The following is a 6,056-nucleotide window of genomic DNA, read 5'->3' as shown; positions in this document are numbered from 1 at the left end:
ACCTAATCCTTTTAGGAATTAATACTAGTTAGTCTAGCACAATGTTTTCAATATATTTCAGTAAGAGGACTGCAAAACAGGAGAATGACATGGATTTGGAGAGTTCTATCTCATTTAGTGTCATTTCCCATAATCCATATCTGTCAATCATTATACCTGCAGTCAAGTGTTTATATTTATGACCAAACAAGATCTCTCTAGACAATCAGCTTGCTAGGATAAGCTTGAATTAATATAAAAAAGGAGCATATTTTTCCTCTTTCCACTTCACTTTTATCAAACAATTATTTTTAAAAAACCCAACCCTGAGCGCTAGGTACATGCTTTCAATCAGTCTGTACAAATTGGAAACTTCTCTATTAATGTGGAAAGCAAGCATTCGAAACTCAGAAAATATAATTGTGCAATCTGAATTTTCATTCCAAAGATATATCTGTTCAACTCAATTATGTAATCTCTCAATGGTGCAATTTTCTGTTTTTATAAGTATGATTTTCTCTTTCTGTGCTTGTCTATGCAGTGGGCTAATGTGCTGTACAGGTGTGTGGTTTCTAAAGAGTGCTAATGTTTTGCACATTAATTGGTCTGTGTAGTTCCAGTTGGTGCACTTTAACATAGAGCAGTTTGAAACAGGACTATGTTAAACATACTGGAGAACCTTTTGTACTCACCAGCAGGATCTTCACAAACCACCTGTTAGTGCAACATGCAACATGTTAGTGCTCTTTGGAAATTACACACTGGTAAAGTGCATTACCCCACCATGTAGACAAACTCTTGGTGGTTTTTATTTTGCTTTTGTTATTTTCTGTTTTGAATTAGTTAGACATAACACAGTATAAACATCTAGCTTATCCCAGTAAAAGGGGTAAATTCAGTGCTGGATTACTTGGACACAAACCTACTGAAGTGATTTGCTTGATTTGTTGAACTCACTCATGTTAGTGGTGAAATTGACTCTATAGCCTGTGTGTAAGAGAGAGAGAACTCCAAACTGTACAAAAATATTATAGTCAGAAACTTACAACAACCAAATATTGTACATCAGATGACTCTTACCATGGATAGCTGCATTGGGAGGGAGGGAGCTAAAGAGGAGAGCAGTCTTCATGGAGCCACATGGAACCCCCTCTGCACACAAGGGAGCACCCTCTGTGCTACGCTCTACCTCATCCAACATTCTGGCCAGTATAGCTGTACCAGCAGTAATACACTGGGCCATCAGTAGACTGGGCACAATGCACTTTCCTCACCAGACCAAAGGGGATCGGTGTGAGTCGCAGTCTGACTCCAGATCCGCTCCTGGGGCAGCGAAAAAACATGCTGGTTGACTTATGAAGAAATAATGATTTAGCCCGAAGGGCTAATAATTTATTTAGCCACAACAGACATTAAAAGCAAACATAGCCCTGTGGAACTGATTGTTGCTTCTCTGCTTCTCCAGTCTTCTGTGTCACCTGCTCACTCACAGGAATTCTGTAGTGGAAAAAAATAAGTCTATAATTAGCCACTAGAGGGAGCTCATGAATTCTATGAATGTAATAAAGACATATTGATATGGAAGAAGAAAAACAACTTAGTTTGCATTGTAAGAATATAGATTATATTTTCCTGTTCATATTAACTTCCCTTGTACTTTCATGCCAAAGTTTTATGAAAATTAGTTCTGATTTATTATGTTTGTCATACAGTTGCTGAGCAGAACAAGGTCATCAGAAATTCTCCCCGTTTGGAATTATAACAAATTTATTAGGCCAAATTCTGCTCTGAGTTATACAACCTCAAATTTCATGAAGTCATTGAAGCTGAAGATATGGATAATAATAGATAGCAGAGTTTGACTCATGTCAGCACTTTAAATGATAACAGAAAGATTATTTTTTCAGAACTTCACACTGAAGATGTATGTGAAATAAGCATATGCAGAGAAGCCCAGAACTACGGTATAAATCTATCTGCTTAGCACAAACAGTGCACTTTTGAAAACTGATGTAGATTTTTGAAGCTATTTAAAGTCTCTATTAAACAAAGCTGAAATCCTGAGCCTGTTGGAAGGATTGATTAAACTCCCATTTACTTTCACAGGGCCAAGATTTCACTCAAGGCCTTTATTTTTTTCCACCTCTTTAATGATGGTGGTTAGACTCATAGACTCACAGGCCAGATGGGAACCATCATGATCATCTAGTCTGACCTCCTGCACATTGCAAGTCACAGAACCTCATCCACTCACTCCTGAAATAGACCACTAACCTCTGGCTGAGTTACAGAAGTCCTCAAATCATGATTTAAAGACTTTCTGTTACAGAGAATTCACCATTTACGCTGGTTTAAACTTGCAATGACCCGTGCCCCATGCTGCAGAGGAAGGCAAAAACTCCCCAAGATCTCTGCCAATCTGACTTGGGGAAAATTCCTTCCTGACCCCAAATATGACAATCAGTTAGATCCTGAGCATGTGGGCAAGACCCATCAGCCAGACACCAGAAGTAAAGGCAAAAGCTCACTGACGTTAGTGGAGAGAGTGTCATTGACTTCAGTGGGCTTTGGACCAGGCAATAAACCTCAGGGCTTGTTTGCTTATGAGTTGGAACTATCACAATAAGCATAATACAAGTTTTCTCCAGTAAAGGAGTAGCCACCACAGAATACTCTACTGTGAGTGACAGAGTTGTAATTCTAAATATCAAATATTCAAGAATGGTTTTTAATCCTTTTATTTCCACTGATTGCAGCCTCCACGCAATCCAGTAGCTCAGCTAAAAGATGTTCAAGAAATACACACTAGATAGTATAAAGTCAAACGAAAACTGTTCCTTTTAGTTTAGTTTAGTTCAAGTGTGACCCTAAGACAGAACTCCTCCCTGTGCTCTCTGCATACCAGGGGACAGGGTTCTTTTGTACTAGTCTCACAACATGCTGCCTTTACAGTGCAAATGTTGTCGTTGAAAAGATATACCCATCAGATCCAAATTTCATAAAGTCCCAGTTCAATATAGCAAGTGAAAATGCAGACATGAAACACACCTGATACAGTAGGCAAAAGCTAGAGATTGTACATATGGATGTATGGTGCATGTGGTACAGTGGACATCACCTCCAGTGAAATCATCTCATGTGAGGTTTATCATGTCAGACAATTTCAGAGTAGCAGCCGTGTTAGTCTGTATTCGCAAAAAGAAAAGGAGTACTTGTGGCACCTTAGAGACTAACAAATTTATTAGAGCATAAGCTTTCATGAGCTACAGCTCACTTCATCGGATGCATTTGGTGGTCCACCAAATGCATCCGATGAAGTGAGCTGTAGCTCACGAAAGCTTATGCTCTAATAAATTTGTTAGTCTCTAAGGTGCCACAAGTACTCCTTTTCTTCATGTCAGACAATGCAACTCTATTAGAGGTGCTGTGGACTTGCAGTACATTTTTTGTCTTGGTCTATGTGCTTGGGAGATACATGGTGGGAAGAGAGAGAAGGCAGTTCTCCCCAGAAGCTTCTTTAGATCAATGGCTCCATGGCTGCAAAGCTAGGGTCTAGATTTGTATAAGCAGTCAGATGACAAGAGACTTCATGGCAAAGAACACCATGGCACTTTATACCATCATCAGTCACTATTGACTTATCTTGACTGATGGGTGAGAAATTATAGAACTAGGCTTTGATTTACAATGTGCTATATGGATGGAATTTCTAGCCTTGTTCAAATGTCAGGTGATCCGCTTGTAGATATTATCATTCCCCCAAGCAGCACCTTATCTCTTCATTCCAGCCCCTTGCAAGAAATATAATGAGCTAGCCAACCTTTTAAAACTGACATTCATCATCTCAATCTGATTGTAAAAGGTGTGGAGGAGACAAATGCCAGGGATTGGGGGAGAGGGGGAGATGTAACATTTATCAGCTGCATTAGAATCTGAAATGCAGTAATTTCCCTGTCTACTTCCAGTTTTCAACCGTTTTTGGAGAGCAGTTTCCTGTCCCAAACTTTACAAGTGATGTGGCCTTTCACATTTAATAGCAACCATGCCATTAAGATGGAACATCTTGTGCTATTCTGGTTGCTAAGTAACCCATATTTACAAGGGCAGCTTGAGGTGGAAGTTTATTAACCCTAAAATGTTCACCTTTTTTCTACACAGAAAGGTGAAAACTCTGACATTAATTAGAAGGAATATATGTCTTAAAAGAACAAACTGTGCTTCAATCATTCCCAATAACAGAGAGATGTCTCATTTCAAAATTTTGAAATGTTTTGTTCTGACTTTTTGCTTCAAAGCAGCATTTGAATTCAAATTTGGTCAATTAAAAAAACCCCACAAAGGGTGAAAGACACCTGAAAATGGACAAACTGAAATGAAAAATTTGGGAGAAAAAAATTTCAAGTCAAGAAACCCCAAAAATTTTCATTTCACATCAATCCAAAAAGTTTGGGTTGATTCTAAATCATTTTTTTCCACCATGCAGTGATAATTTTTGAAAAGAACTAGCTTTGGTTTGAATAGGATTGTGTGTGTGTATTTTTTCGGTTCAATCCCTACATCGAAAAATCCATAATTTGCTCAGCTCTAACTGGCACTTCAGAAATGATACATTTGATACATTAACATTAATAAAAAGAAGAGGAGTACTTGTGGCACCTTAGAGACTAACAAATTTATTAGAGCATAAGCTTTCATGAGCTACAGCTCACTTCATCGGATGCATTTGGTGGAAAAAACAGAGGGGAGATTGATATACACACACAGAGAACATGAAACACTATCAGAGGCTCGTTCACCTGTGCATCTACCAATGTGATATATGCCATCATGTGCCAGCAATGCCCCTCTGCCATGTACATTGGTCAAACTGGACAGTCTCTACGTAAAAGAATGAATGGACACAAATCAGTTGTCAAGAATTATAACATTCAAAAACCAGTTGGAGAACACTTCAATCTCTCTGGTCACTCGATTACAGACCTGAGACTTTAGAGTAGCAGCCGTGTTAGTCTGTATTCGCAAAAAGAAAAGGAGTACTTGTGGCACCTTAGAGACTAACAAATTTATTAGAGCATAAGCTTTCGTGAGCTACCGCTCACTTCATCGGATGCATTTGGTGGAAAAAACAGAGGAGAGATTTATATACACACACACAGAGAACATGAAACAATGGGTTTATCAGACAGCCCCCCAATCTGAAGCAAATACTCACCAGCAACCACACACCACACAACAGAACCACTAACCCAGGAACCTATCCTTGCAACAAAGCCCGTTGCCAACTCTGTCCACATATCTATTCAGGGGATACCATCATAGGGCCCAATCACATCAGCCACACTATCAGAGGCTCGTTCACCTGCGCATCTACCAATGTGATATATGCCATCATGTGCCAGCAATGCCCCTCTGCCATGTACATTGGCCAAACTGGACACTCTCTACGTAAAAGAATGAATGGACACAAATCAGACGTCAAGAATTATAACATTCAAAAACCAGTTGGAGAACACTTCAATCTCTCTGGTCACTCGATCACAGACCTAAGAGTGGCTATACTTCAACAAAAAAGCTTCAAAAACAGACTCCAACGAGAGACTGCTGAATTGGAATTAATTTGCAAACTGGATACAATTAACTTAGGCTTGAATAGAGACTGGGAATGGATGAGTCATTACACAAAGTAAAACTATTTCCCCATGGTATTTCTCCCTCCCACCCCACCCCCCACTGTTCCTCTGATATTCTTGTTAACTGCTGGAATTAGCCTACCTGCTTGTCACCATGAAAGGTTTTCCTCCTTTCCCCCCCCTGCTGTTGGTGATGGCTTATCTTAAGTGATCACTCTCCTTACAGTGTGTATGATAAACCCATTGTTTCATGTTCTCTGTGTGTGTGTATATAAATCTCTCCTCTGTTTTTTCCACCAAATGCATCCGATGAAGTGAGCTGTAGCTCACGAAAGCTTATGCTCTAATAAATTTGTTAGTCTCTAAGGTGCCACAAGTACTCCTTTTCTTTTTGCGAATACAGACTAACACGGCTGCTACTCTGAAAACTGTAAGGAGAGTGATCAC

This window comes from Dermochelys coriacea, chromosome 9, assembly GCF_009764565.3.
Source record: "Dermochelys coriacea isolate rDerCor1 chromosome 9, rDerCor1.pri.v4, whole genome shotgun sequence".
In the NCBI taxonomy this organism is placed as follows: domain Eukaryota; kingdom Metazoa; phylum Chordata; order Testudines; family Dermochelyidae; genus Dermochelys; species Dermochelys coriacea.
Note: the sequence above shows the minus strand (reverse complement) of the source record.